A 22,394-nucleotide genomic window follows, 5' to 3' on the forward strand; every position below is an offset into this window, starting at 1 on the left:
CAGGTCATGATCCCAGGGTCCTGGGATTGAGCCTGGCATCGGGCTCCCTGCTCAGCAGGAAGACTATTTCTCCCTTTTACACTCCCCCTGCTTGTGTTCCCTTTCTCACTGTGTCTCTCTCTGGCAAAAAAATAAATAAAATCATAAAAAAAGAAAATAAACTTAACTGACATGGTTGGATAAAAAAGAAACAAATAAATTGCCTACTCCAAAAATTTGCATTCATTAAGATTTCTGGAGTGTGATGATGCTAACAGATCCTTTAATAGCAGAATGTGATGATCATGGGATTAATTATTGCTAAACTAGTTTTAAAAAAGAAATAAAACAAATTAAACCTGTCATAATCTGACCAAACACGTGTCAATGTACAGTTTCAAGGTTATTTTTATAAAATACCAACATTTACACAATAGGCTCCTGGCGGCATTTTCAGACAAAGGTTCTTTTAATTTACCCTGACCTGCTCTAAATTACACTATTTAAAGAATTACTGTCGGTAATTGTTCTTTCTCTTGGGTCAGAAAGAGGCAAGAGTGCATTTAAGATTGAGAGGAAGTGCTGATAACTGTGGGAAAAGCACAGGGGCTTAGGGAAGGTCAGCAATCACCTGAAAGCGCACCTGGTGGGATGCTCTCCAAGGTTAAGAATCAATCTGCTCAACTCCACTTAACAAGGAATTTAAAGAAAAACTACAAAATGGTGGTTAAACCCTTAAGGCTTTCGATCTTATTCAAAGTCAGTCCAACTATATATTCTGAGGCGGCAGGAGTTACACCACCAAGTCCTAGCAACTGCAGCACTGGGCAGGCGTGGACATCTTCTTTCCACTAATCTTTTCATATTTTTGCTTTTTTGTTGCAGACTTTCGTCCCTGCCGTGGCAGACTGGTTCTATGAAAAGACATTACAACACACCCCAATGATGCCGCGTCCTCTAGGCGACTGTTCGATACCAAGATGTGCATCGATGCTGGCATACGGGACAGTGCCCGCGAAATCTGTATCTTCTCTGTACGGTGTTACCTTGTCCTGCTGTCTCTGCGCGTTCTGGCCAAACCCGGATCAGTAAGGACTACCTTATGACAGTGACGCCCTGACCTGAGTTATCTGGTTGAATGTCCCTGGGTATAAAATTCTCTGTTTGCACATACTCAGTTATACCGATCAGCTAACCTAAGTACAGTTTTCACTGTGAACCCTCTGGAACGGAAACTGAAGAGGTCTTCAGGCTGGGTCCAAGAGGCCGCAGGACTAGCACTTCCTGCCTACGCCACCCTGTGCGCGGGATGCCCGCCCCACCTGGAGGAAGCTCATAGGCTTTGCTCCCGTCCGGCAACTGGGGATGCCTGGGCTTTTATGAGTCGAGCTTCGCTGCCACTAATGCGCCAGATCAATCTCCCTGAAGGAAAAGGGGCCTGGTGGTTTAGGGCGGTGACCTCGCCGCCACCGCAGCAGCCCACTTCCGCTCAGAGGGAGCCCTCTTCCCCGCCGGCGCAGCCATCTTGTTATTCGTCTCAATGCAAAATGGGCGCCGCCCGGAAATGTTTTCTAAATGGTCACTGTTATCAAGATTTAAAGTTGACACGTGTAGGGTCTAGTTGTCTTATATTGTTGTGATACAATATTGTAACATTTACGTTTATTGCTAAATTTCAATTGCTAGCACTGGATATTTAGGGTCATGTGTACTTCATCTTGCGTCTTGCCACGTGTGTCTTCCACATATGGACTTCCCAATGGATGGTCCTCTCCATAGAACATGTGGATTTCTGGAATTCTGCTTCTTTTCCAAACGTTTTAATGTGAAACCTTTTGCCTAGGTTTGCATTTTCTGATTATTAGTTTGAGCATCTTTTCCTATATTTATTGGTCATTTGGTTTTCCCTTCTTCTGTATTACCTTTGTCGTTATCTGTGCTAGGTTTTTTTTTTTTTTTTCCTTATTTATGTAAAATTCATCTTTAGATAATCTCGGATTATTTTCCTCAAGGGTCATAATGATATTTTCTTATGTTTTCTTCTTAAAACTTCAGTCAGATATTCATGCCATTATTTGGTCTATAATTCATTCTTTTAATGTGTGAAGGGATTAAATTTCTTTTCCCCAGAGGATATTTTGCCAGAGAAAATATATTTTATTGTCTATTCTTTACCAGCATCGCATATTGCAATGTCTGGTTAAAAAATTTGGCGGGACCAGGTTGACTCAATTAAGCATCTGCCTTCAGCTCAAGTCATGATGCTGGGGTCCTGGAATCCAGCCCTGCCTGGGGCTCCCTGATCAAAGGGGAGCCTGCTTCTCTCTCTCCTTCTGCCCGCTGCTCCCCTTGCTTGTGCTGTCTCTCCAATAAATAAACAAAATCTTAAAACAAAACAAAACAAAAACAAAAAACGTTTTTTTCCCTACCACCATAATAATTCTATACCATTATAATGATTACTGCTACATAACAAGTCTTCAGCTCGTAGGGAAAATTTATAATTATGATACTTTTAAACTAAACATAGTATGTATGTGTGTATGGGTAGATTTCAAATCTTTAATATGCTTACTAATTTTAAGTGCTTGATTAATAAATTACTAAGAAAGCTGACTTTGAATTTTCATTGCTAAATTTATTTGTGCATTTCTTGTTATTATTTTCAAAATTATCCATTGTATTTATACACTTATATTTTGAGGAGGGCCTGACTGAGAATTTAGTCTGCCCTATTGTCATCTTATTCTTAAACCATGTATGTTGACTTTGAATACTGTTATTGTTTTCTACTTGAGCATGACATGTCTCCCTTAGTAAATAGTTTCTACAAAAGTGGTATTATAGCTTATATTATTATACTCACATTGTCCTGAAGATTTATATATATATTATTTATTATAAAATTAGACAACTTGAAATGTAGAACACAGAAATAAATAAAATATTGGTCCACCTCTTGTTCTATAAACATTATAGTATTTTTTACTTCATTATTCTGTTTAATGTTCCACATTAAGTTCTATTTAGATATGATACAACTATATGTATTTCTGATTGTAAGCTTCATTTTTATTTGCAAAGTGAAGTGAATTGGTCTTGGATAAATCACATATATACTGGATAGAAACCATGATAAGTAAAAGTAAAATGTCTCAATATAATGTTAACACTTAACACTAAAGAATCAAAATTTCAAAATAAAAAAAGTTGGTTTCTCAGGAATTGTTAAAAGGATCTCTTATAAAAACCTACTTCATTAACTTGTAAATTGGTAGGAATAGTGAAAAATAATGTTTTGCTTCTTTATAAAAGAAACTCTTATCTGAAAAATTACTTTTTATGGAACATTTCAGTTTTCTTTGTCATTTTTCCTCCATGTAGCTGTGTTTCACAATGTTGATATAGTTTTTGTGATTAAAATAAGAAAACAAACAAAAAGCTATTTCAAGGCCCTGCTTCAAATCTGTTTAAGACAACCAGATAAATAAAGTATAAAACTTTTGGTCTGGTATTTTCAATCTGCAAATTTCATTTTCTAACATCATTCACACATATTTCTTTTTTCTTTAACTATAGTTGAAATACAATGCTATATTAGTTTCAGGTATACTACATAGTGATTTGACAAGTATAGCTACTCTCTGTCTTCACACAAAGTTATTGCAATGTATTGACTGCGTTTTCTTTGCTGTACTCTTTATCCCTATGACTTACTTATATTATAACTAGAATTTTGTATTTCTGAATACCCTTCAGGTATTTTGCCCATCCTCTCACCCTTCCTTCTGGCAAGCACCAGTTCTTTCTCTGTATTTATGAGTCTGGTTCTGTTTCCTTGTTTTTTTAGATTCCATATACAAGTAAAGTTATCACCCTTATATTTATTGCATCACTATTTACAATAGCCAAGATATTGAAGCAACATAAGTATCCATCATTAGATAAATGGATAAAGAAGTCTTCTAATGGAATATTGTGCAGCCATATGACAGAATGGGAGAACAGGATGGCAGCACAAATGTATGCCATTTGTGGCAACATGGAGGGACCTAGTAGGTATGATCCTAAGTGAAATAAGTAAGACTAAGTAAGACAAATACCATATGATTTCACTTGTAAGTGGAACCTAAACAAAACAAATAAATAAACAAAAAGCAGAATTAGACCTATAACTATAGAGAACAAACTGATGGCGCCAGAGGGAAGGGGAGTGGGAGATACAGGCTTCACTTATGGAATCCATAAGGCATGGTGATACAAACTACAGGATATGGAACATAATCTATGATATTATAAGAGTTTTATATGGTGACACATAGTAGCTACACTTGTAGTGAGCATAGCATAAAATATAGAAATGCTGAATCACTATGTTATCAACCTGAAACTAATGTAACATTGTGTGTCAACTATACTCAGGTAAAAACGTAAATTAAAAAAAAAAGAAATCTTGTCATTTGTGACAACATGGATAGATCTGGAGGGTATTAAGGTGAATTAAGTCAGGGGAAAAAAAATCCTGCATAGAATTTAGATTTCTTACTCACATTGTCCTGGAGTATCACTGGACACCATCCTAGGCCAGTATAGCCTAGTACTAATGAATTTTCTAGGATAAAGTTTGGTTTACTCTTGTTACTATTATGCAATCTAATAAACAATATGGTATTTAAATCAACATCCCAAAGTTGCCATGAAAGGGAACACATTGCTCAGTCTAGAATGATGAGTAAGTGACCTGTCCACTGGAATGGCTATAGGCATGTCTGTTTGAAGAGGAATTCGTCCTTTGCCACTTTTGAGCTTAGTGCTTCTACTCTGCAGTCCTTTGATTGGATTGTGTCAAGGTGTAGACGTCTCACTGTCTCCCGGTAAACAGGACTTGTAAATAACCACAGTCTTAGGATTCAACCTTCCTAGTCCCTTGTCTCCTACAGAACAGGGTCTAGTCTGTGTATTCAGAAGGTGGTGGCCATAAAGCTTCTGAACATCTAACTGTGCTATCAGTTGTTGCTGACATTCCTTTTTTCCTGGGCCCAACCAACAATTTCAAATTGTTGTGGAGGTAAATGGGGGTAGGGCTAGTGAAGAGGGGGGACTAATGCTTAAAACACAGACATATGAAAATGTTCTCTCTTTTTTTAAGATTTTATTTATTTATTTGACAGAGAGAGATCACAAGTAGGCAGAGAGGCAGGCAGAGGTGGGGGGAAGCAGGCTCCCCACTGAGCAGAGAGCCTGATGTGGGACTCGATCGCAGGACCCTGAGATCATGACGTGAGCCGAAGGCAGAGGCTTTAACCCACTGAGCCACCCAGGCACCCTGAAAATGTTCTTTTCAAAATAATTACAAGCCCTTCCAGAATGCACAGTAACCACTTCTAATTTAAACAAACCAGACATTTTCTCTCATGTTCTTTTTGCATGTTTTAAAAGCATTTTTCCACTTCATGTTATTCAAATTCCAAGGTAATGAATCTTATGTTACTGGGTTATCTGTTGTTCTCTACCTGATGGTCACACAGCAAAAACATTTGCTTACATTGTGCTTCTAGACCAACTCCTTTCAGTTGTTTAAGGTATTTAAAAGAAAAGAAATGACCAAGTATGTTGTCAAAGGATAATATTTTTAAAAACATAAAATTATGACTCTCTTATGAATAAAAATAATAAAATACCTAGAAATAAATTTAACCAAGGAGGTGAAAGGCCTATACTCTGAAAACTATAAAACATTGATAAAAGAAATGGAAGATGACACAAATGGAAAGATATTCCATGTTCGTGGATTTGAAGAACAAATATTGTTAAAATGTTTCTACTACCCAAATCAATGCTTATCAAAATACTAACATCATTTTTTCACAGAGCTAGAATCTATAATATTAAAATTTGTGTGGAACCACAAAGCAATTTTGAAAAGGAACAAAACTAGAGATATCACAATCTCAAATTTTAAGATTTGATTGCTACAAAGTTGTAGTAATCAAAAGAGTGTAATACTGGCACAAAAAATAAATTCACAGATCAATGGAAAAGACAAAAAAACCCAGAAATAAACATATGCCAATATATGGTCAATTAATCTTCAACAAAAAAGCAAGAATATGCAGAAGGAAAGAGAAAGTCTTTTCAACAAATGATGTTGGGAAAACTGAACAGCTACATCCAAAATAATGAAATTGGGCCACCTTCATACACCATACACAAAAATATATTCAAAATGGATTAAGGACTTAAATGTGAGACCCAAAATCATAAAATTCCTAGGAGAGAGCACAGGGAGTAATTTCTCTGATATCAGCCATAGCAACATTTTTCTAGTTATGTCTCGTAAGAGAACCAAAAGCAAAATTAAATATTGGGAATGCATCAAAATAAAAAGCTTCTGCACAGTGAGAGAAACAATCAATGAAACTAATGAAACTAAAAGGCAAACTACAGAATGGGAGAATATATTACAGAGGGAGGACACATCCAATAAGGGGTTAGTACCTAAAATATATCAAGAAGTTACACAACTCAACACACACACACACACACACACACACACACACACACAAGATATGAATAGACATTTCCCCAAAGAAGCCATACAGATGACCAGTTGACACATGAAAAGATCCTTGACATCACTAATCATTAAGGAAATGCGAATCAAAACTATAATGAGATATCACCTCACATCTGTTTGAATGGCTAAAATAAGAAAACACAAGAAACATCAACTATTGGTAAGGATGTGGGAAAAAAAAAAGGAACCCTTGTGCACTGTATGTGCAGCCACTGCGGAAAACAGTATGGCTATTTTTCAAAAAATGAAAAATATAATTACCATATGATCCAGTAATTCCACTACCAGTATTTATTTACCCAAGGAATATGAAAGCACTAATTCAAAAGGATATAAGCATCCCTATATTTATTGCAGCACTAGCCAGAATAACCAAATTAAGGAACAACCCCAGTATCCATGGATAGTTCAATGGATAAAGAAGATGTGGTATATATATATATCTATATATATATAGATATATAGATATATAATGAAATACATATATAAAATATATAAGAAGAAGGAAATTTTGCCATTTACAGCTTCATGGGTAGATCTAAAGGGTATAATGCTAAGTGAAATAACTCAGTAGGAGAAAAACAAATACCATATGATTTTACTTATATGTGGAATTTAAGAAAACAAAGTGGGGCACCTGGGTGGCTAAGTCGGTTAAGCCTCTGCCTTCGGCTCAGGTCATGATCTTAGGATCCTAGGATCAAGCCCCACATTGGGCTCTCTGCTGAGCAGGGATCCTGCTTCCCCTCTCCCTCTGCCTGCCTCTCTGCCTACTTGTGATCTCTCTCTCTCTCTGTCAAATAAATAAATAAAATGTTTAAAAAAAAAACAAAAAAAATTAAAAATAAAGGGTCATATAGTAAATGTTTTCAACTTTAACACCTCTATTGAAACTTTTCAACTCTACTATGGTAGCACAAAGCACCAATAACAATATGCAAACAAATGTGTATAGCAGTGCTTCAATAAATGTTTTACTTAAAAAACGGAAGGCTGGCCTGTGGGTGGTAGTCTGTGGACCCTCCCAGTAAACCACACCACTGGCATTCCAAAAGATACTGTTTATGTTTATGTCCCCTGAAATTCCGTGTTGAAACCTAATCCCCAATGTAGTAGTATTTGGAAATGGGGCCTTTGGGTAATGATTGGGCCACAAGAGTGGAGCCCTTAGGAATGGGATTAATACTCTCATAAGAGAGACCTTGGAAGACTCTTTCATTCCTTTTTCTGTGTTAGAACAAGGAGAACATGAACACCTATGAACCAGGAAACAGGTTCTCATCAGAACCGAACCACTTTGGCACCCTGATCTTGGACCTCCAGCTCCAGAATTGTAAGAGATAAGTTTCTGTGGTTTATAGCCACCTAGTTTATGGTATTTTTATTATAGCAGCCTGAATGCACTGTGACAGAAAACCGGCAACAGGGGTGCGTTGTTGCTGTAACAAATACCTAAAAATATAAGTGTCTTTGAAATTAGGTAATAGAGGCTAGAAGACCTTTGATATGCATGCTAGAAAAACCCTATATGGCTGTGAATGGGTAAGGGCTCAGAAAGAAAGGAAGAGAGCTTTCAAGGCAACCTGTGTAATGGCTCAGAAAGAAAAGGAGAGCTGTCAAGAAAACTCCATTCTTCTTAGAGAATGTCTTAGTGATCAAGAATAGAATTTCAGTAGGAATATGGTTCACAAATGCCAGTCAGATGAGGTCTCAGACAGGAATGAAGAATACAGTGTTAGAAGAAGGAGAAAAGACCATTCTTGTTATAAAGTGGCGAACAACTGGGCTGAACTGTGTTCATGTTCCAGTGTTTCATGGGAAGTATAACTTACAAGTGATAAAATTGAATATTTAGCTGAAGAGATTTCTAAGCGAAGTGTTGAAGGTGCACCTGAGCTCTGCCTTGCTGCTCATAATAAAACATAAAGGAGAAATGACTTAAAGATGGAAATGTTGGGGCACCTGGGTGGCTCAGTCAGTTGAGCATCTGACTCTTGATTTTGGCTCAGGATCATGGGATCGAGCCTCACACTGGGCTCTGCATTCAGCAGCAGAGAATCTACTTGGGATTCTCTCTCTCCATCTCCCACTGTCCTTCTCCACTATGCATATTCTCTATTTCTAAAATAAAGAAACAAACCTTTAAAAAAATGGACATGTTTACTAAAAGGGAAGCAGAACATAAAGATATGGAAAGTTCTCAGCCCACATACATTAGAAAAGGAGAACACTAAGTGCCAAGTTATCTTTGATAAGTAGAATACTATGAATCAGCCATCTCGACTTCAAGAAACTTTAGGCACTATTCTTCAAGAATATGGAAGAATGGCCCAAAGTCAATGCATAAAGGAATATTCTCAAGCCTTAGGATTTAATGTGGTTGGGACCAATTACCCTTTCTTTTTTCTTATTTCTCAATTTGGCTTAGTATGTCTCTCCTATTCCTATCCCATAAGTGTATTCTGGAAGCATATATGTCCTTTGATCCCACAGGCTCATAGCTGGAGGGGAATTTGCCTCTGGATGAACCATACCCTGAGGGTTACTTGATGTGGAAATGTTGGGGTTTGGAGCCCATGGCCAAGGAAGAATTCTTGAGACACCTTTGGTGCAAAAGGAGTATTACTAAAACTTGGGGGGCAGGACCCAGGGGCAGAAAGAATTGCACTGGGGTTGTGGGGATGGCCCATTATGTACTTTCAAATTGGGAGGAGTTAGGGATAACGTAAGTCTCCAAGGAATTTTGGAAGCAAGTTTTCCAGGACCTTGAGTGGGCTAGCTGTTGTTGGGAAAAGGTCATTTATTACCTCCTAATAAACCCTTGTCATGAGACCAATTAGATGCATATCAGTAGGTCATAGGCTTAGGGAGGATTGCTAACATGCATCTTGGAGGGTGGAGATAAAGGAAGTTTCCAAAGGAATTTTATATGTTAAACTGGAATCACTGTTTATGATCCTGCACTTGGAGTAATGTTAATCTAAGATTGCCTTTTGCCCTTAGCAAAGTATTAATATCCAACAGTTGAGTTCCTTGAGGAAGGTCACTCTGCTTTTCTCAAGGACTTGTCAATGGGCTATAAGTAGTAAGGGGATTTATTTATTATTTTTTTTCTTTTGCCTTTGTTTCCCATATTGTTACCCATACCTGAATTAGATGACATTAAATGAGATATTAGAATCAGGCTTAAGAGTTGATGCTGATACAAGACTCTCGGGGGTTTGGGGGTAGAATGGATATAACTTGCATGTGAGAACATAAATTTGGGGGGGGCAGAATATGGAATAATGTGGACTGAATACATTCCCCAAAATTCATGTTGAAATCCGAACCCCCAATGTGAACTCTTAGGGGGTGGGGCCTTTGGACTGAGATTAAGTCATGAGGGAGGAGTCCTCATGAATAAGATTGATGCCCTTATCAGAGAGATTCTTGAGAGCCCTCTTGTTCTCCTTTGGCCAAAGGAGGACACAGCATAAAGCCTTGCATAATTGATTTATCCCTATATTCTGTAAAAGGAAGGACATACTCTTATCAGACTCATGCAAATAACTTCATTGCAATAAAGGGTAAGGAGAAAAAGTCTGAATTCTGGGACATGAGTGGAAAATCAGGTCTTACTTGAAAATCTGTCATTTTAATTTACAAAGCAGATCCTACTAAATGATTTCCTAAGTGGGTCACCACTTGCTTAAGAAGAAAGGTCTTCCTCATACACTCAAAAAATAGGACATTAAAACAACATTAGGAAGATTCAAAACAAAAGCAAAAACAAAACCCTAGAAGAGTTTTCCTCGTCAATTCATCCAGACTTACATAATAAACCCTTGTTCCACTGCATCTTGGATTAGCAGTCTGCTAAAAGAGCTGTGGAAATCCCAACTCAGTCCGCTGATACTGTGTAGAACGTGCCAACTTCTAGTCTACTCTTGGAAAGGGCAGTAGTTTGGAGTAACTGGCACAATGATTTTCCATGGGATTCTGAAAGTCTTTTGTTGAAGACACAAAATCTGGCCTATCCTTTAGAGCAGAGTATACAAGTCATGAAGGATAGTTGGAAGAAAGGAAGGCAGGGACAAGGGGCCTCCCCCAGGGATAAGGGGCCTCCCTGCCATAAGGGGAAACCACTCTTAAAAGGATTTTACACCACCCTGGAAGGAGCCCTTCACCCTTTCCCATGTGATAGATGACAAAAACCTGAGTGGGTGACAGGCTCATGGAGGGTTAATTAGATTAAAATAGCTCTCCAACATGCCCCTAAGGGCCCCTAGACTTAGAAACTCCTGTGGCAACCCTCTCGGGTCCCCTACTTCTTCAGGAACTTTGTACTCTATCATTCAATAAACATTACTAATGCTCAATAGACTTTGCTTTGCTGTCCACCACTCTTTATCTGGTCTACATCTTCATTCTTCGAAGTGGCATGTCCCAGAGTGATGTGCGCGGAAAGAGAAGAAATCCTGTAATACAGGAAGCATCAGAGAAAATTTAAAAACAAACAAATAATAATAATTAAAAAAACCCAGCTCATTCTTCCAGCCTATTAATGAAAGTGATTTATTTATTACCATAACTTCTAATACTAAAATAAAGGAGAGTACAATACCCTATTGGGAATTAGAACATAACTATTCATGAGTTTTGATCAGTGGTTTTCCCTTAGGGCTATAACATGTTATAGATGGTGAGGATCCTGAAAAATCTCCAGGGACTTCCTATAAAGCACACAATTTCTGAAATATTTATGTTAGTACAATTTTGCTTATAGAAAATTAGGAGGGACTAAATATTTCTTCAGATTGAAACTTCTTATATATATCTTTGAGTAGTAACATAAAAACGCTAATAATTTCTAGCATCTCTCTTTAGGAAGTGAAAGAACTAATATTTCTTATTTGGGGGGACTTTCTGGCAAATCTCAAAGATCATACTATAGAAAATAAATTCAGAAAGTTATCATTATTATTAATATTATTTTAGAATTAACTAAATGATCATTAGGATATGAATTGTCAGAGGATATGTGAGCAGTTGACTAAGGAACATCACAGGTATTAGGGAAAAAATATACTCTGACGAGTACTTCAGCAGCGACAATACACAATTAAAAACAACATAAAATCAGATAAGGCAGAAGACCATGTCTTCTGTTTCTGTATCAAAATATTTCAAAATAAAAACAGAGCTGAGTAATTTTTAGTAAAGGTGAAAAAGGGTTGAAAAATAAAATAGATTCAGGGTCAGTATTGTTAAATACTCAAGTAAGAGTTAGTTCTTAAATATATGTGTTTCTTTACTCATTCACCCAGAATGGACATTGGACACAATGGAAATAAAAGGTAAGCCATATATATGCAGTTTTAAGTTTCAATTAAAACTGTAAATGGTGGTACGCCTGGGTGGCTCAGTGGGTTAAAGCCTCTGCCTTCAGCCCAGGTCATGATTCCAGGGTCCTGGGATCAAGTCCCGCATCGGGCTCTCTGCTCAGCAGGGAGCCTGCTGCCTCCTCTCTCTCTACTTGTGATCTCTGTCTGTCAAATAAATAAATAAAAATCTTTAAAAAAATGTAAATGGAAGAAAACAGGGAAAATAATTTTTACAATATCTTTTAAAAATTCATTCCAGTATACAGAAAAAATATTGTGATTTCAGTATTAGTTATATAAATATAATAAGATATTTTACATTTTTTGAACATCTCAGTATTGGTGTGTATACAGATTACATAAAGTAAGAGTTGAAAAAGTAAAGTCATGTATCCACTTTGTTCCAAAAAAGTGTTCCAGTAACTAAATCAAGTTTTAGTCTTTTATTTAAATTATTTTTAAAAATCAGCTCTCCACTTACCCTAGCGGCATTTCAAATGCTCAGGAGCCACATATGCTTGTGGATTTTTTTTCCAGACATATCTCAGCTGCCTTGACTCCCCTTCCCTGTTTCTCTTTCTTATCCTTCCCCAACTGAAGGCAAGTATCAGGTCTCATCAATCTAAGAAAGCCCACGTGATTGCAGGAGGAGCAGGGGAGACAGGCAGAGGGAGAAGGAAGCAAGTTTGTCTAATTCTAATAAAAAAAAGCAGAGCCCAGGGCGCCTGGGTGGCTCAGTGGGTTAAGCCTTGCCTTCAGCTCAGGTCATGATCTCAGAGTCCTGGGATTGGGTCCCACATCAGACTCTGCTCAGCGGGGAGCCTGCTTCCTTCTCTCTCTCTCTCTACCTGCCTCTCTGCCCACTTGTGATCTCTGTCTGTCAAATAAATAAATAAATTATTAAAAAAAAAAAGAAGGAAAGAAAGAAATAAAGCAAAGCCCAGCTTTTTGTGAAGTGGTGAAATTCAAGCAATGGTCAGGCATTTTCAAACTTGGGTGTAAATGGGCACTGCACACGTGTTCATGTTACGCTCTTGGAACTGCTTAACCATATCCAGCAGCTGCATGCAACAGGAAAGGCATCAGTCTGTGGGGGTCAGTAGGTTTGGAATACCAGCTTGTCCCACTCTAAGTCTCTGACCTTGGGGGAAATAATTGTATTGATCTGAGCTTCAAGATTCTCATCTGTAAACTGAGAATAATAGTATCCATCACCCTAGTTTATTTTGACACTCAAATGTGATGATAGTGGTGACTTAACTTTGTAAACCATGAATTCCTCTACAATTATGTTGCTATCCTGATAGTCTCCTCCTTCTGGTTTGGGGTTCTTCTTCATGAGTATACTAAGTCACTGGAACAAGTGGGCCCTTCTGGCCCCCAAAACCTTTCTATTGATTTCTCACCTCTTTCAGTGGCCCCTGTGATCCCATGAAAATTCACATATCCCTGGGGCATCTAGGTGGCTCAGTCAGGTAAGCATCTGCCTTCAACACAGGTCATGATCTCAGGGTCCTGGGATGGAGTTCCATGTTGGGTTTCCTGCTCAGTGGGGAGTCTGCTTCTCCCTCTTCCTCTTCCTTTCCCCCTGCTCATGTTCTCTCTCTCTCATTTGCTCTAGGTAAATAAATACAATATTAAAAAAAAAAAATTCACATAAACCTTTAAGAGAGACATATAGTGTTGGTGGGAATGCAAACTGGTACAGCCACTCTGGAAAACAGTATGTAGGTTCTTAAAAAGTTGAAATTAGAGCTACCCTATGACCCAGCAATCGCACTACTAGGTATTTATCCTAAAGATACAAATGTAGTGATCCGAAGGGGCAGGTGCACCTGAATGTTTATAGTACCAATGTTCACAATAGCCAAACTATGGAAAGAGCCTAGATGCCCATCAACAGATGAATGGATAAAGACGATACACACACACACACACACAATGGAAAACTATGCAGACATCAAAACACAGAAATCTTGCTATTTGCAAGAACATGGATAGTACTAGAGGGTATTATGCTAAGTGACATAAGTCAATCAGAGAAAGACGGTTATCATATGATCTCTCTGATATGAGGAATTTGAGAGGCAGGGCGGGGAATCGTGGGGGGCATGGAGGGAAAAAAATGAAACAAGATGGGACCAGGGAGAGAGACAGTTCATAAGAGACTCTTAATCTCAGGAAACAAACTGAGGATTGCTGGGGGGTCGGGGTAGGGATAGAGTGGCTGGGTGATGGACATTGGGGAGGGTATGTGCTATGGTGTGTTCTATGAATTGTTTAAGACTGATGATTCACAGAACTGTACCCCGAAGCAAATAATGTGTTAAAAAAAATGTTTAAACCAAAAAAAGAGAGAGAGAAAGAGAGAGTGGGAGAGAGATATATAATTTCAGCATGCTTCAAAGGCAAAAAAGTCACTGGGAAAATTATCCCCTTTGTGGATTTAGCTGTTCTCTCAGTCACCAGCTAATGGACATTCCTAAATATCTCTCAAGGCTTTAAGAGCACTTAGAAAACCAAATTTTGGCTCTTTGCATTGAGGCAGTTTACGTAGTGGAAAGAACACAGCCAAAGGGAGAATCTGGTCCTTTTCATCTATGTTCATGATTTACTTTGTGATTTAGTTCAAATCACAGTGAAACGGAATAAAAAACTCCTTTAAAATGGAGTCAGGAAGCGAAAGGGAGAGCTCTGGGGCCTACCACCCATGGTCAATTGCAGACCCAGTGAGAAGAGAATTACCTTACATTCCCAATAGGGAGTGGCCTACTTCACCACCCCTGCAGGAGGAAGATTTTCTCCTCCCTAGCAGCAAGCTTAGCCAATAACAAAATACTGCAACTAGGCCAATGAGAAACCATCACTACCCTGAATTCCTGCTTTCTTCCAAAGGATGATTGTTCAAAGCAAATCTTCCCAACTTCCTCCTTCTCTCTAGAGTAATATTCCTCTCCTTTGATCTTGGCTACCAGGGGTTGCCAAAGCTTGCCTGTCCCAAATTGCAGTCCCTCTGTTCTTTCCAAACAAACCTATTTTACTAATGAAAGAACTGTCTGTTTGACCTCTAAGGTCCACATCACTTATCTTCCCTGAGCTACAGTGTTTGTTGTTGATGTTTTGATAGTGGTTGTTGTATTTACGTATTAAGAGCAATAACAGCTGTCTTCTATAACATTTAGAAATGATGTAACAATCAGATAAGATGGTGGAAGCATGAGATACGGAAGCATATTGTTTATTTGTAAAGCCTGCTACAGAGGGAACTGTCTTTCTTTCTTTCCTTCCTTCCTTCCCTACTTTTCCTTTCCTTTCTTTCCTTTTCTTTTCTCTTCTTTTTTTTCTTTCCTTTTCTTTTCTTTTCTTTTTTTCTTTCTTCCTTTCTTTTTTGAATTTTTCTTTTTTAGCTAATACACTAATATAGTGACCAGGACATCCATTATATCTCTAAATCAATGTCTTTTAGGACACAATACAGATAAACAGAAGGTGGATTTTGGTTCTACAAAATAAACCAGCACGGAGTTTCCCTCCAAAAGACTCTCACAGCTTGTTCTAACCTTTTAGATCCTTATCTATATGCTTTTTTGGGAAATTGCAGTAAAATAAAAACTGCTGTCAAAAGCATTTCAACGGCAAGTGGACTTCTACTGAAATTGTAATGCTTTATTTTTTTTTTTCAGAGTAAAATTTATCTATTAAAATGTGTCCTTTGTAAAAGTTCATCAGTGAAGATCATTATAGTTTCCTTAATTGAACTTTTAATTAGACCACAGAGATTATTTTGAATGTTTCTTTTGATTACATGTTGAGTACTGTGACTTGTTGCCTTATAGAAATAGCAGAATTGACATTTACTTCCTTATCTCCTTGAAGGCATTCAGATAAGGATAATTTCATTAGTTCCTTTCTAAATGATGTTTCAAATCTAAGCCCTAGAGCTAAGAAAATGGTTTTCAATAGACTGCACAATTTAGTCTAGTCATGTAGACTAATTAACTTAATCACAATACTTAAGAAAAGCCTCTCAAAATCCATAATTACAAACAATAAAAAAAAATTCTTCAACATTTTCTATGAAAAAAGATCATCACACTATGAAAAAATATATATAACATATTCCGAAGAAAAGTTTCAGTTCTTGTCAATCTTTAGTGAGTTTGCCAAAAGGAAATGTCAATTACGTGCCGTTTTTTATCTTTAGATATTTGCTTCATTATCCACATAATCAATTATTTATTCTCTACCTCAAACTAATTAGCCTTTTTATAAGAAAAGTATCCTAAAGTTGTAATATTCTTCTAATATTAATGTGATTATGTCAAACAAATCAAACCTGCATGTGATGATGAGGCATGAGAAGGTTTGCATTAGCTGGTGGACAATTAAAAGTCTGTGAAATCCAGCTATCAAATTGCTGGGGCACATTAAAGCAAGGCACATTATTGAATTTTAATGACCTTTAAAAAGAAAAGTATAAAAACTGTTAAATCTATTTTTGCTGGATTTTGATTTAGGGCTAAACCGTTAGGTATGAAATCAGAAGATACTCTGGCTTCAACTTCTTATTCAAAATGCTGGGTCAAAAATATTTAACCACATGCACAAAAAAAAACTATTTGTCCACAATTGGTATTTCAAATTAAGTGTCATGATATAGACAGATAACTGATGATAGATAGCTAGATAGATCATGTATACATATATACATACTAGCAAGTTGTGAGGAATGATCATTTTGAAATCCTTAAAAAAAGTATATATTGCATGGAAACCTTTTTACATCAGAAATCATGGATGTGTATTAAATGAAGAAACTTAAAATTTATGTAATACGCTTAGAATAACCTTTACTACATTTTTTCTTTATTACATTTTCTATTTTTCATTTATTATAACAATTGAGTAGAAATGAAACCATGAGGTAGGCACACAATGTTGCATATTTTTTTCTGATTCAAGCAGTACCCTTCCTTATGGAGTCTCAGAAAAGCACAATATAAAGTGTGTTTTCTTAAGCTCTGTTCTGATGTCTGTGAACCCACTCAAAATTCAGTCTGCATTGCGATCGGTTCTCTTTGTGTCGATATTTTTCCCCCTTTGGGTTGGGAAGGCTTATGCTATAGGACAGGAGTTGGGTTGTCTGAGTAAGCGTGGTAGGACAACTTGTGGGAATTTTATTGCTGCAGGCAGAAAACCTCCTCCTGAGACGATGTTTAGGTCATTTTTTTGTTTTGTTTTGTTTCGTTTTTCCTCTTTTGTGCCATTTTCACTGACACCAAAGCAACTGTGGCAGCCACACCCTGATGGTCTCCACATCTTATAACTCTGGAAAATAGAATTTCTTTCTGATTTCCGCACTGCGACTTATTTGTGAGGTAGAGAAGATTTGAAGGAGGCTAACTGGCAGTCCTGAGACTCTGTAGCTGCCAAAACCACAATTTGGAAAGCTGCATCAGATAATTACATGAAATTGTCAATAAGACAGAATTCTTGAGCCCATTTGTTCATCCTCTTCCAGAGATCTGGGCGCTAAAATGTTATCCTGAGGTCGATGTGAGAGTACTTCCATTTCCTCTGTCAGGTGGCCTAGAAGCGGGTTTGTCTCACCCTTCTCCCTTTGTGTCAGGAGGACGCTGGAAATATTAGACAGTGTTCCAAGACAGGGACTGGCCTTCCTACACCGCTGGCATCAATCTTTCAGTTTTCTGAAGTACTTACCAGGCACCAAATATCTGTACTATATGTAGTGTCTTTAATTCCCTCAGTTAATAATATCAGCTACCCAGGGTTCTCAACTTGGTGTCTCATAATTTATTTTCATTTAGAGAAGGAGAAGGAAGGAAGGAAGAAGGAAGGGAAGGAGGAAGGGAGGGGGAGGAAGGAAAGAGCGGGAAGTAGACGAAGGCCAAGGGAAGAGAAAAAAAGAGAAAGAGAGACAGAGAGACATAGAGGCAAAGAAACAGAGAGAGAGAGAGAAAGATGGGTGGTTGCCAGAGCTGTGATGTAGACTAGAACGTGTTGGTATTTCTTGTTGCAGCCAGGACTGACAGCTGGCCTGAGTCTCTTCAGGGATGTAGACGCACGTTATTTCCGTGGCATATAATGTCGACAACCCTCCAATCTGTCATCCCTGAGGACCCAGTCAGTCCCTGTCTTGGCAGCGTCCTTAATGCCAAATTTAAGCATGTGCTTAATTTGTCTCTGAAAGCTCTTTGCTCCGGCACGGAGGCGTGCCAAAAACAAATCGGAGGATCTTTCACATAAGCAAATTCTTTCATTCATGCCATAAATATGTATCAAGCCCCTACTACGTGCTTGTGATTGCTTCAAGGGCTGCGGTTACAGCATGAGCCAGAATTCCTCTCCTCAGAGCTTGCATTCTATTGGACACATTTATCTGTGCATAGTTTTCGTCAATATTGTTTTTGCGTAATGGAGAGTGTATCCATGTGAGGGACTCTGCGTGACCATGTTTACTTCAGACACAATGAGAAATCTGGAATTAAAAAGCAAAGCAATACTTTGTTTTGTTTTGTTTTGGTTTGGTTTTCCCCGGTTAGCATGCTAAACTTTTTACAGACTAAATTATTAAAGTTATTAAAAACCTAAACCATATTTATGACTTTCTCATTTGTAGGTGAGGAAAGTGATTCAGAGACGGGTTAAGACAGTGGATCGAGAGTAAAGAGAAAGTGATTTTCTTTAGAATTTCTTTCTTCAGAATTTCAAACTCAGGGGCGCCTGGGTGGCTCAGTGGGTTAAGCCTCTGCCTTCAGCTCAGGTCATGATCTCAGGGTCCTGGGATGGAGCCCTACATCGGGCTCTCTGCTCAGCAGGAGCCTGTTTCTCTCTCTCTGCCTGCTTCTCTGCTTCCTTGTGATCTCTTTCTCTGTCAAATAAATCAATTTAAAAAAAAAATTTAAAAAAATTCAAACTCAGCTGACTAAATCTGTACTTGGCTTTATGCACTACAGGCAGCTAGCCACACAGGTCATTGCTCAACTTCTCCATTTCTTGGTCTTGCTGTCTCTACTCTCTCTTGTATTCTCTGCAATCACTTTGGAAGCCATCTACTTTTTATCCTATGTTCCTCCTGATAATTTATCTCATTGCTTTTATGCAACCAAACACACACTAGATTAGTAAGAAGTCATCCTAACCTGGACGAAAGCCCAGACCATCCAGATGAAGTCAGCGGGGTTCCTCCATGTGTCCATGCTTCCATATGCCTCTGCTTCCCTCCTGGTAAAAATGGATCTGTTAATAAGTTTGGATGTGTCCCTGGGAAAGATGGCGGGATCGGGAGACATCTTTATGGAAATAATGAACTATCACTGCTTCCGTGTGGATTAGATGGACACTGATCTTACTGTCTGGAAAGCATCTAAGAGATTTCTGCCAGGTCACGTGAACAGAACGTGAGCTACTCCCACCCGACATATGCAGCGTGTGATGATCCCATCTCTTGGTACAAAACATGTCTATTCTTCATATAAACAGACATGGCAAGTCTGAAAGTATGTTCTCAGTGACCATTTAAAACTTTTCACTTTAAAAATTTTTTGTTACTATAATACTAGAATGAAACAAGAAGCGATGTCAAGTGATTACAGTCTATGATAAAACAAATGCAAGGCATTTGTTGGGATGGCAAAGAAGTGTAAGGCAAGATTCTGGGTACACTATGGAGACAGAAAAAACTAAAACAAGCCATAACAATTCTTGACTTCATGGAACAGCACTTAAATACATAACTTCTTGGGGCACCTGGGTGGCTCAGTGGGTTAAAGCCTCTGCCTCCCGCTCAGGTCATGATCCCAGGGTCCTGGGATCGAGCCCCACATCAGACTGTCTGCTCAGCAGGGAGCCTGCTTCCCGCTCCCTCTCTGCCTGCCTCTCTGCCTACTTGTGATCTCTGTCAAATAAATAAATTAAAAAAAAAAAAAGACATTCAACAGAGGGGAGGAAGAAAAAGCAAGGATGGCAGGGGAGAGACGGGGAGGGGCTTGCGCATAACGCTACTGCCCGTCATTGGCTGGAAGAACAGAACATAGTGCACTGATGGCGTCTTTTGTTACTGGGCCTCGTAAAGGTAATTTGAACATTTTTTAGTATTATTTTAAGTGTAAAAGCTAAACAAGGGACACCTGAGTGACTCAGTCGGTTAAGCATCTGCCTTCAGCTCAGGTCATGATCCCAGGGTTCTGGGAAGAACCATGGGTTCCCTTCTCACCAAGAAGGTGCTTCTCCCTCTCCCTCTGCACTGTCTCCACCCCATGCCCCCGACTCCCAATTAAATAAATAAAATCTTAAAAAAAAAAAAAGTTAAAGAGTGGTGGGCTATTAATTCAGGTAGAATTACACTATTGGGTGGGCTGCACTTACTTGAAAATGAGGAGGTGCAAAAATTGTGTAGATAAATTCTGATAATTGGTTAAAAAAAAAAAAAGAAAAGAAAGAAAGAAAAGAAAAGTCAATGATCTAAGCATCCCTGACTTTATTTTACAATGTAATTCTCACCTTGAAGCCTCTGTGTTTTTCTTGCATTAAAATTTAAGTAAGTTTTTGGGGTGCCTGGGTGGCTCAGTGGATTAGGCCTCTGCCTTCCGCTGGGGTCATGATCTCAGGGTCCTGGGATTGAGCCCCGCATCGGGCTCTCTGCTCCGCAGGGAGCCTGCTTCCCCCTCTCTCTCTCTGCCTGCTGCTCTGCCTACCTGTGATCTCTCTTTCTCTGTCAAATAAATAAATAAAATCTTAAAATAAATAAATAAATAAATTTTCCATAAATCCCTATGGGAAAAAGCAAAATCGTAATGATAAGCTCCCTTTTCCTCTTCCCCTTTTAGAGGCTAACCACTTTCTTTTCACGAAGACAGGAGAAGTAACTAGAGGAATAGTTCCAGGTTCCACATCATCTGTCCCCACAGGGTCCTTCTGTTCCTTTGGATGCCCTTGTGAGGCTCCTAAGACCCACCTCTCCACACCACTCAAGTGCGGGGCAACACGCCAGCTCCCCAACTCAAGGACACACTCCAAAATCGATGGCCTTCGCTCTGGCACGCCATTTGTTTTCCGAACACTGATTCATTTTTATCTACATGTAAATATGCTGCGGTTAATCCCTTTAGAAAAGAAAAATCTGTCTTGACCACGCCTCCCTCACCAGCCAGCCCCATTTTCGCCTCTACAGCCAACCATCTAGGGAGGATCGTCTAATAAACTCAGATTCCCCTGAAGCCAGTTCACCCAGGCCTTGGAATCGCCAACTTACATTGTCCTCCGTAACTTCCATGATTTAAATCCAGTAATCAATTCTCAGCCCAGATTCCTCTTTCCCCATTGAAATACTCTCCTTATATAGTTTCTAGAGTTTCACATTATCCTGGTCTTTTTTTTTTTTTTTCCCCCTACGTCCCTGGCTGCCTCTTACTCATTTTTGCTGGTTGCTATTCATTTCCCTAAACTCACAGTTTGTGGGAATCCATGACTCACAACTCAAAATTCACTCCTTCGGTGAGCTTACACATTCTCAGATGTTTAAATACCCCCATGCACTAAGGACATCCAAAAGCATATTTCCAAGCCAGATTTCTTCCTTAAGTATGGATTTCATATACACCTGCCCATTGTATCTTCCTAGAAATGTCTACCAGGGATCCACTTTCAACACTTACCAGTCTCAACTCTTATAACCCCTCTTCTTTCAATGTTTCATTTTTCCTTTTTTTTTTTTTTTTTTTTTAAATGTTTTCTTTACTGGGGCACCTAGATGGCTCAGTCAGTTGAGAGTCTGTCTTGGGCTCAGGTCATGATCCCAGGGTCCTGGGATAGAGCCCCAGCTGGGGCTCCCTGCTCAGTAAGTGGTCTACTTCTCCCTCCCTGCTCCTGTCTCTTTTTCTCAAAAAATTTCTCAAAAAATTTAAAAATTAAAAAAAAAAAATGATCTTATCTATTTGACAGAGAGAGAACACAAAAGAGCACAAGCAGAGGAAGCCCCACAGGGAGAGGGAGAAGCCCACTCCTCACTGAGCAGGGAGCCAGATATGGGGCTCCATCCCAGGACCTTGGGATCATGACCAGATGGGAAAGCAGAGGCTGACAGATGAAGCCACCCAGGTACCTCTCTTTCAATGTTTTCTAACTCTGCAAATAATAACTCCTTTTTTTTTTTTAGTTGCTCAAGAATCATATTTGATTCCCTGCTTATTTCATATTTTAGAATGCTAATTCAAGCCACCACTGACTTTCCTTAGTTTATAGGAATAATCTCAAATTATGCTCACTGGCTTTTATTTATTTTACTTGTAACATGGTACACACACACACACACACACACTACAACAGTTTCCATAATCTTATTTTATCTTTTCTATCTCATATTCTACTGGAAGGTTCAACCTCAATTTGTTAGCCTTTCAATTCTTGATAGATATTTTATTTTCAATTTTTGCCATTAGAACAACGTTCCA

General features: G+C 38.6%; 1 pseudogene; it reads right to left on the bottom strand.

The window, feature by feature from the left end:
* Positions 1–787: 787 nt before the first annotated feature.
* LOC111157008 lies at positions 788–21,101 on the bottom strand (annotated as a pseudogene).
* Between the last annotated feature and the right edge of the window lie 1,293 nt (positions 21,102–22,394).

The sequence above is a fragment of the Enhydra lutris genome, unplaced genomic scaffold (genome assembly GCF_002288905.1).
Source record: "Enhydra lutris kenyoni isolate GAN:26980312 unplaced genomic scaffold, ASM228890v2 scaffoldscaffold51, whole genome shotgun sequence".
NCBI lineage: Eukaryota > Metazoa > Chordata > Mammalia > Carnivora > Mustelidae > Enhydra > Enhydra lutris.